The sequence below is a fragment of the Myotis davidii genome, unplaced genomic scaffold, assembly GCF_000327345.1.
Source record: "Myotis davidii unplaced genomic scaffold, ASM32734v1 scaffold1586, whole genome shotgun sequence".
Classification (NCBI taxonomy): domain Eukaryota; kingdom Metazoa; phylum Chordata; class Mammalia; order Chiroptera; family Vespertilionidae; genus Myotis; species Myotis davidii.
This window is the reverse complement of record NW_006296798.1, coordinates 61,248-71,706: the sequence shown is the minus strand read 5'-3', so window position 1 is coordinate 71,706 and position 10,459 is coordinate 61,248. Positions and strand designations below refer to the sequence as shown.

General features: G+C 40.1%; 2 long non-coding RNA genes across 2 annotated transcripts in view; both read right to left on the bottom strand.

The window, feature by feature from the left end:
* The window catches only part of LOC107184466, a 17,140-nt gene extending 16,649 nt beyond the window's left edge, over positions 1-491 (bottom strand). The window contains exon 1 of the long non-coding RNA XR_001515319.1: positions 336-491. This is a non-coding gene — a long non-coding RNA (uncharacterized LOC107184466). The remainder of the gene's footprint in view (positions 1-335) is intronic.
* The window catches only part of LOC107184465, a 27,736-nt gene extending 19,636 nt beyond the window's left edge, over positions 1-8,100 (bottom strand). Inside the window, exons 1-3 of the long non-coding RNA XR_001515318.1 lie at positions 8,067-8,100; positions 4,508-4,603; positions 2,512-2,656 (exon numbers count right to left, since the gene is read on the bottom strand). This is a non-coding gene — a long non-coding RNA (uncharacterized LOC107184465). The remainder of the gene's footprint in view (positions 1-2,511; positions 2,657-4,507; positions 4,604-8,066) is intronic.
* Positions 8,101-10,459: the final 2,359 nt, after the last annotated feature.

Below are 10,459 nucleotides of genomic sequence, written 5' to 3'. Positions count from 1 at the left end.
CCTTTCTTCAAAATGTCTCTTATTTTTTTTTTTTTTGTCAGTTCTCTTTACTCTTTTCATACCCCAGTGCCTCAGCATATCTGACCTGGTCCAGATGTCTCTTGTCCCCAGAAGGGGTATTCAGTTCTGACAGCCACCGCCTGGACTCAAAGATGCTCTAAGGTTGACATCTCTCACAAACATAAATATACCTTAGACCCCACGGATCCACTTTGTCACTCCTGCTTGAGGCCAGAGGCACTTTCTAGGGAAGGAATTTGTTTCCTCTTCTTTCTTTGCAGCAGCCTTCTTCATAGCCTCCCCTTTCCTCAGGACCCATCGCCTCCACCTAATACTCACCCCCTAGGAGACCCTAACGCTATGGCTCCCAGCAGTTTTCTTCTGAGATAGTGGCCACATCATGCTCCTCTGTGTTTCTAATGAGAAGAAACGAGTGCTTCAGGCTGTGCTTTTTGCTGTATCCATTTCCCTCAGGTGTGAGTATCCAACATCCGTCCATATTAGTTTCTCAGAATCCTCCACCTGGAATACTCGCAATTCCCTTGGAAATGCCTGAATAAAGCCCATGGAGAAACGAGGTATTGTGGTGACCCCCAATTTCATTGTTACAGATTGAACATAATTAAAGCATAGTGATTAATCACAAAAAAATGTAATTATTTATGTGTTTTCTGATGGTCTTAGATGACCCCTCTGAAAGGGTCGTTCAACCCCCAAAGGGGTCGCGACCCACAGGTTGAGAACCACTGCCCTAGAGGAAGGGTCCATTCCCGCCCCTGAACCTGAAGCTGTAAGAAAGAATGACCAACCTGAAGCCGTGTCCCTTGGTAGAGAGATGCATTGCAGTCAAGCAGGTAGAGAGCCCAGTGAATGAGTGATCTGACCTCTCCATCCATCTGGACTGTGACCATCAAACGCCCATTGGCTGAATCTAACCATAAGCTGGAGGGCAAGACTGTCCTGTGAATGCCATCCACAGAGGCTGGATATAGGAACCCTAAGCCAGGAGAAGGAGGGTTGACAGTGCACGGGGGACAAAGGGAGACAGCTCCCAGATGTTCTGTGGGGTCTCTTCTAGAGAATTCTTCCATCCTTTTAAAGGGGGCTCTGTGGCCAAATCCATTTTGGGAACCTTAACTATAGATGTGGTTTACAGATTCACAAAGCAGATCAGAATTCTAGAGGCTTGTAGACCTTTCAGCAGGGTCAGAACAGTCATTTAGGTTCTGGGTCGGGTCGCCTGGGTTTCAATTTAATCTCTACTTCACAAGCTCTGTGGCCTTTGGCCGCATATCTAATTTCTTGAAGCTAAGTTTCTCCCCACATGAAATAGAGACATGTTTTGTACTTTCCTCATAGAATTATGGTGAAAAATAAATCAGAAAATTTTCAAGTGTACCTGAATATAAGTACTCCGACATGGCAGCTGGTTGCAATTAGGGTATGTTAGTATTTTCGTCGTTCTAATGACCTGTTTAATTTAATTTAACCCTGAGATTCCCGAACTGTGCAAACTGACCTCAGACTCCATCACAGGTTAAGACCACATGGAATTGGGGAAGACACGATGCATAGGAAATTCTGCTCCGGGTTTTGTTTCCCATGGAAGGACTTTGAGTCTCTAGAGCAGAGCTTCCCAACTTTTATCAACTGAGAAACATGTTAACATGCAGAGTCTGATTCGATTGGTCTCAGGCAGAACGCAAACTTCTCCATTTTAAACAAATTCCCAGGTGGGCTTATGCCATTGGCCCCGGGCCCTGTGTTAAGTGGCAAGGCTGGGCACATGCTTGCTCCCCTTGAGATGAAAGAAATAGACTTTTTTTTTAGCACTTTTGTTTCTACAAAATTGAACTTCTGGCTCTGGGAATTGGAGTCAGAGGGCAGTGTTTAATGTTGGATGAAAACCAGGGGAGGAAGCTGCTCTGAGCAGTTTGGTGAAGGAATCGGATTTCCGGAGGTGGAGGAGAGGGAGTCACAGAAAGAAGAGAAAGACAAACTTTACCCAATGGTGACTTTCCCTAGCCCAGCCTTCACTTAAAAAAAGAATCCCGCCCTGACTGGTTTGGCTCAGTGGATAGAGCGTCAGCCTGTAGACTGAAAGGTCCCAGGGTCGATTCCAGTCAAGGGCATGTACCTGAGTTTTGGGCACATCCCCAGTAGGAGGTGTGCAGGAGGCAGCTGGTCGATGTTTCTCTCTCATTGATGTTTCTAACTCTCTATCTCTCTCCCTTCCTCTCTGTAAAAAATCAATAAAATATATTTTAAAAAAAGAATCCCATATGCCTCTAACACTCCCCACACAGACCCCCGCATAGCATTCTTCCCTAGGCGCAGCTTTATCTCAATATTTTTAAAACAGCATCCATCTTGCAAATGTTTAAAAGGCAGTAAAAATCATGCATCCTCTGCATTATGCTGAAAACCACTCTAAAGGTAATGGATGGTTTCACAGAAACGGAGCCATTCCCTTCAACACTTAAGAGATAAAGTCTGTTACATTGTCCTTACCTCACAGCACGATGGCTCTTTGCATAAGCAGATGGGAAGGGTTGGTTTCCACGTGCCTGTGCGTGAGAATATTAACTGAGTGCTTTGACTGCAGAGCTTTTAATGAGAGGAAGAAGGGAAGTCGTGGCACAGCCATTTCTTTCTCCTGCCCAACTGACAAAACACAAGGAAGTTAATTACTTCTGAATCAAGCAGCCAGCCTAATGTGTGCTTGGTTCTTCTCAACCTGGGGCAGTGGCACTCCCAAATTGTTCCAGCAGCTGCTGATAGTTATCCCATGTCCTTACTCCAGACGGGCCAAGTTGTTGAATGTCTTTCCCTTCAGAACCTGCTAAAGCTTCTATTGTGTCATTTCTGGAAGCCATGCTCTCTGCTATTCAACCTGCTCTCCTGACTTTCTTCAAGACCTGGAGAGGCAACAGCACATGGCGACAATGAATCAAGTCTCCAGATTTGGATAGAACAGGCCCAGGTGCTACCTCCCATCTTCAGACGGGCCAAGTTGTTGAATGTCTTTCCCTTCAGAACCTGCTAAAGCTTCTATTGTGTCATTTCTGGAAGCCATGCTCTCTGCTATTCAACCTGCTCTCCTGACTTTCTTCAAGACCTGGAGAGGCAACAGCACATGGCGACAATGAATCAAGTCTCCAGAGTTGGATAGAACAGGCCCAGGTGCTACCTCCCATATGACCTTGGACTTGTTACTTTACCTCACTGGACCTTAATTTCCCTCATCAATACAATGGCAATAATATAGTCCCCTTCTTGGAGTTTCTCTAACTATGACAAGTTCTCTAGTGAAACAGTATAGACGGCCTGAGGACAAAGCCAGGCATTCATCAAGCCAAAAATATATTGGCTGAAATGTCATTGTAACAAGATGACACAGGAGCAAGAAGACTCGCTGGAAGCTTCTCAGTGATATTTGTAAGAAATTTTATTAGCTTTTAGGCACAGTTCCCTACCAGGGCTCTGCAATCTAATTTATGTTAAACAAGTTTTTGTGTTATCTAATGGTCCTTAAGGACAGGGACTATACCCTTCCCACTTATGTAATCTCCACCCATCATGTCCAGATTCATTATTTAATAAAGGCTTTTAAACTCCAAAATCAGTTTTAAGAAAAGGGGGGAGGGGTGGCAAAAATATTTATTAAGTGCCTACTCGAATTATCTCTCAAATTATCTCATTTTGATTTATTCTCACAACAATTTGGTAAAAAAAGATATTAATTTCCTTCTTTCTTCCCTCCCTTCCTCTTTTCTTCCCTTCCTCCTCTCCTCTCTCTGCCTAACTTTTTTCCTTTATCTTCTTTTTTCATCAAAGAGAATTCTGAAACTAAGAGAAACAAATGACTGTAGTGGTCATAAAGCGAATAAAACTTAGAATTAGCAGGTGCATGCAAATACGTAAAATTGCAAAGCCCTCGCTCTGCTTATCATCGCACATCATGGACTGAATAAAGTCCCAGTTATCTATTACATATGAATGGTCCAATAGTACTTAAGGGGAAGCCATTTCTGCTTCATCTAAAGGGAGTCCCAAAAAACATATACACATTTTAACAGCTGATAGCTCAATTTTGAAAATGAAATGTATTTTAATAAACACTACTATCTTTATAATTATTCAAAGTATGTGTATACAGTTTTTTGGGGGGCACACTATATAAAGGTACCAAACTACCAGGCTCCTGGGGATCAGCTTCCTCTTGTAGGAAGTATCTGGGACCCCAAAAGAATTCCCTGGATGATCTTCCAGTCCTATGCAGAGAAGATGCAGTCACCAGACACACACACACACACACACACACACACACACACACACACACACCAAAAAAATCTGCATAACAACCAAGGTGTCTAGAATAGCAATCAGAATGGCAGAGTTAGAGAAGTCTTTTGAAAGTGAACTTTGTCCGGAGAATGTGTTAATTGCCTCCGGAGCGTGACTGACCAATAACTGCACTTGACTTAGAAAAGCCAGAGAGCCTCACCCTTCAACCCCACAGCAGCCTTAACATGTATCTTCTTGACAGAAAAACATAGTCAATTAACTCTCCACTCTGCTCCATGAAACGTGATTGTATAACCTACAGAGAAAAGAAGGAAACTAGTTTAATCATCTACTCTACTTTAGGTGATGTATGTCACTTACATTGTTTAGTGAACCCACACAACCACGCTATTAAAATAAATTATGGGCCCTAACTGGTTTGGCTCAGTGGATAGAGAGAGCATTGGTCTATGGACTGAAGGGTCCTGGGTTTGATTCCGGTCAAGGGCATATGCCTGGGTTGCTGGCTCAATCCCCAGTGGGAGGGGGGGGGAGTCCAGAAGCAGCCAATCAATGATTCTCTCTCATCATTGATGTCTATCTCTCTCCCTCTCCCTTCCTCTCTGAAATAAATAAAAATATATTTTAAAAAAATAATGGGTATATGCCCAGGAGTGGAATGGCTGGGATGATAAGGGGTCGTAGGAGTGCTTAGGGTTATGTTTTAAATTGCCTTTTTGACCTTAATTAAATCACTCAACCATAATGATACTCTGCCTTAACTATAAAACTAGACAAAGAAGCTTTGCTATATTTACCAGGGAAAGGTCTCCCAAAACAGAAGCACTACGATGGGTAGTGGACAAAGACTGAAGAATCTGGTTCTGCCACCAACTAGCTAACTGTCCATGAGCAAACCACTCCACCCTCTCGCCTCCATCGTTCTTATTGAAAAAACGAAGGGACTGCATTTATTGTCCAACGTTATTCCCCACGTTAAAACTCTGTAATTTTATTAATATATATAAAAGAATTCTGAAAAATTAAAGTATATCTCTATTATTATCACATATTGCCTCCTTGCTGATAAATGACTGTGTCCTATGGTGAAATAACATTAGTGTTCAATCGTCAGGAAAAGTATGCCCAAAATATACAATTTTCTCAAAAACAAGATCATATTCTCAAGCAATTCTCAGGTGCTTATGGGACCTCCCAAAGGATGGGAAAATCATTTCTTTTTCTTTATGTAATTTTATTTTCTTAAACAAAGAAAATACTGTAAGGGAACCCGTATGTTCTTTCTCCCTTTGCAATATATTTGCAGCACTCCCTGGTAACATGAATGGCTTTGGAAAGAAACGTTGAATTATGTCCTTTGGGGGAGCTGGAGCCACAGTGCAGTTGTCCCACAGAGAACTGAGTTGGAGGCTTGAAGCAAATGAGCACTCCGGCACATAAAAATTTTAAAGTCACACTTAACTGTGTCATAACAGCAAAGATTATACTTTTAGCAAAACATAGGGTGATTAGCCTTGGGAATCCTCAAGTATTTTAGTTTCTTGTATATTCCCAGTTCACACAGAAAAGCATTGAAGCATATTGCTATGCAGCACTACATGACATTTTAGAAAAATGTATTATTGTATCTCATGGTTCTGTGGGCTGACTAGACTCAGGGCGGTTCTTACTGTGGTCCCCCATGAAGTTGCCCTCAGACATCAGGGGTTGTAGTTATCAGAATGTCAGACAGCCAAGATGGTTTGAGAGATGGCCACCTAATCTCTGCCTTACATCTTTAGTTCAGGAGAATGCATCTAAGATTCTTTTGGCCTTTAAAAATTTACAATTTACAATTACTGATCTTCAGGAAAGTCCTGTTAAGTAGACTGACTAAGGATGAGGAAATAGAGATTCAAAGATGATCATGTTTGCTTGCACGAAACAACATGACTATGAGGAAGGCAAAAAAATTCTAAGCATTGTTCTATTCCTGATTCAGTATTATTTTCATTACAACATATTATTTCTTTTCTTCTAATGGTTTGTGGGGTTCCTCACTGAAAATGTTGACACCAAAACTTGCCTTCCAGGACAACTGACCTTTATATAGCCCTTTATAATCTAGATTAAATCCATCTTCTACCTGGGAGCTCTTTAAACATTGAAAAACTCGGTTATCTTCTAAGATATCATCCTTTCCCAGTTCTCAGTCATAGTTTCTTTTTTTCTCTTATTAGAACATAAGTATTAGCCAATGTTTTTAATATCCATGTTTACTTATTATGCCCTAAAATCAAACATTAGATTTTTGGATCAAAGTCATAGTAATATTACTTTACAGCAACAAATATTTTGGTTCTCTATGACCCATGTTCTCCCTTCAATGTGACACAATGAGAGACAGATGTAACCCTGCATCCACAAGTGACTTTTTCTTTAGCACTATGGGAGAATAATTCTAAATGTATGAATCTGGGAACTTAAATAGAAACTACCATATAGCTAGCACTCTCCCCTCCAGAAAAACAGAGGTAAACCTTTTCTCCTTGATATTCTGTGATTCTTTGCATTATAAACAGATGGTCCCAGATATTGCACCCTCCTTCCTTGGAATATGTAAATGTAGCTCCTGGAGACAAATCCCTATCTCCAGAGATCTCTATTCAATCACTCTTTAATGTCCAATGTTTGTCCATTTACTTAGTTTTCTTAGCTCAGAGGTCATAATTATATAAAAATATTTTTCTCAGTTCCACATTAGTGTGCACAAGGGTTGAGTCTTTGGCCCCCTAGTCATTCCATGCTACAAAAAATCAGTTTAGTGCTTTTTATACACTACATACTATATAGATGTTATTAAATCCCCAGTCTCTCCACTTGCATAACACTACCCTTATAGCTTCATATTTTCAATCTAAATAACCAATTGACATCTCCATGATGTATTTTGGATACCTTAAACCCAATATATTCAAAATAAACCATGTATCTTCCCTTCCTAAATCACTTGTATGCAGTGTGTTCCCCAAAAAATGTATACACACTTTAACAGCCGATAGCTCAATTGATGTTTCTTTCTTTTCAGATTCAATCCATTGGAATTAATAATGGTAACCAAAGTGTGTATACATTTTTGGGATACCCTGTGTATTGGGACCATAGAGTCTTTGAAGTAAAGAGCCTGATAATCATCTTTGTCTTCACCAATGTACAGTTATGTCCTTTCTTCCTTTTAACAAATATCTACTGAGCCATATCCATTGCATGCCAGCCCCTAAGAATCCAGCAGTGGACAAAGCAATCAGATCCCTTGCTCAGAGGGAGCTTATGTTCTAATAGAGAGAGACAAACGATAGGAAAATAAGCAAATGATAACCTAATATTGCAGATGGAAATACATGTTACGAGGAAAAAGGAAAAGAGCCAGGTATTTCTATGAACTATATTACCAAACAGGGTCATAAAGTAAAATATCAGCTTTGACTTGTTACATCAGCGTTGACTTCTAAAACAAAACAAATGAGTCACACAGGAAAAAGACAGACCAATCCAACATTTCAGCATTCCTTAAGACTATGGTTCTTGCCCCAAATAGAAAAAAAGACAGAACTTCATGTGTTTTGAGACAACCAGGTTTTGACAATACCCACTTTCATCCCCTTCCACTGAACATCTCAAGAAGAGAGTGGCCCGCCCTAACCGGTGTGGCTCAGCAGAAAGAGCATCAGCCTGCGGACTCAAGGGTCCCAGGTTCGATTCCGGACAAGGGCATGTACCTTGGTTGTGGGCACATCCCCAGTAGGGGGTGTGCAGGAAGCAGCTGATCGATGTTTCCCTCTTATTGATGTTTCTAATTCTCTATCTGTCTCCCTTCCTCTCTGTAAAAAAAAAAAAAAAACTCCATCAAAAGAAGAGAGTGGCCCATTGCATCTTTGAGTGTCAAGGTGCCATAGGAAGCTGACAAGACAAGAAAATATATGAGAATAGAGTAGTCTGTGGCTTACAACTTTTCACTGACCACATAATTCCAAGAATTTGCCTGGGACTGTGCATAATAGAATGCCTCCCACCCCCTTATCTGAATAGGGGAATGAAAAATATGGAACTCTCCAATAATTGAGTAAGCCACCATGAAAATGTGAGGTAGATAACAAACATGATAGAAGAAAGTGGAGATTAAGCCTGTGGATTCCTAGTGGTACTATTGGAAAACTTGAGTAAATGAGACAGACACAATAATGAAAAGTAAAATGGAAACAGATATTCTCGAGCTGAAGAGTAAGTTAAAACCACAATTGAGAGTTTATTAGGCATCAGGTAAAAAAAAATCTATAAAAGGATACCAATAACTAGATTTGGTTAAAATAGATTTCAAGCAGAAGAAAAAAGTAAACATTTTTTTCCCTCATCCACACATTCACCCTTTATATCAAAATTCTTCCAGCCTTAAGTATGTCTTTTTTATATACAAAGTTTTTTTCTAAATTTCTCTTCACTTTTCCTTGACAGGTCTTTAGGCTGCAGCACTTTTAAAGCACTTACAACTGTAGCCGTTTTCTGTTTCTCTACCATTGCATTTTGCAAGCTAAATCCTAGACCAATCCTTCTAAATTACATGGCAGAACTGGATATTATCTGTAATAGTCAGAGAAATACCACCCCTGAAAAGTGAAGTGCAATAATGATCACAATTAAGGCTCATCAAGATTTGGAAAGGGAAATCAGCACCTCGAGTGGACAGCCTCATACTTTGTCATAATTCCTCATCAAAAATAATATCTCTTCCCTGCACTTGCTTTTGTAGCCTCTTCCTATCCTTCATGCTTGGGTCTACTTTCTGAATTGATATTTTCCCCTTTATCCTGAAATCTGAACATCAACAGTTTCTGACATATCCCTTAAAACACTGAGGCATCATAGAGTCTAATCTCCTTAGCTGCCTCTTAAATTTGATTCTGTACACTGTGAGAAGCATACAGAAGACAAGGGGAGGTTTTGGTCATAACTCTCTCCATCATGGCCAGATAAGTAATCTCCATATACAGGGTGAAACCATGCAATGAATTGACATCAAGCAGAAGGTAACAAAAGTTAAGTTGATAATTTAAACAAAAATTTAGTTAGACATGTTGCCAATATGTGGCCAAGACCAGAACTTCCTTATAAAATTATTATTTTATTTAAGAACAATATACCATGAGCTTCCAGAAAACAACTTTTCTGACCTGAGAAAATGGGTAGAAGAAATTTTTCCCAACATTGTACTCATCCATATAAAGTTGTGCTTTCAAGAAGTGGAATGCAGTGAGAGAACAGGATGCAGGTGAAATATTGCAAAAGCAATTTCTTTCAGAGGGATCAAAATATTTGTTAAGTTACTAAAACTTTTCCTCTAAGAATACAATTGCTTAGTCTTAAACCTAAAGCACACACACACATACACATACACACACACAAATAGATAAAGTAGGAGAATGCAACATAAATCAACATGTTAAGTAACAATTGGCAGTAAGATAAACTTTCAGAACAAAATCAGAAGGTATATTTCCCCATTCATTTTTTCACTATCTTTGATTTCCCAAAAATTACAAATGTCTCCTCTCCTTTGGAAAATTAAAATGTCTTATTTAGAGGCAGTTTAACTTTCATAAACTTGTTAGGAGTCTAGATTCAAAGAATCATTGGTGTTTATCCACAGTGGAGACCAAGAGGGAAGTCTCTATACAGCCACCTCCCCTCCACACACAGAATAATGAGGTGCCCCTTCCCCCTCTCTGCTGGGGTGGAGTCAAAAGAAGCCAGTGAGGAGACAGGGTTTTAGAATCACCCAACAGTAATGAGGCTAAAACCACTCCATCAACCAGGAACTCCTTTGTCCTTCCACTCACTTGTGAATAATGTCCATAATGTATGAGTTTTATAGAGTAGATGAGAACATATCGCATGGCCTCGGCCTTTAAGAGTGGAGGTGAACTGATAAGCATGTGTCATTAGCCATCATATAACCACAGACAGCTTGCAGAAAGCAAAACCTTAGCCTTGTCAAATGTACATAAGTTCTCCCTTTATCAGTAACGTCCATCTCCCAATGAACGAGGTTCCTCTTTGTGTCTCCCTATACTCATAAATAATACAACCATCAGCTTATAACAAAAAGTTTTCCTAC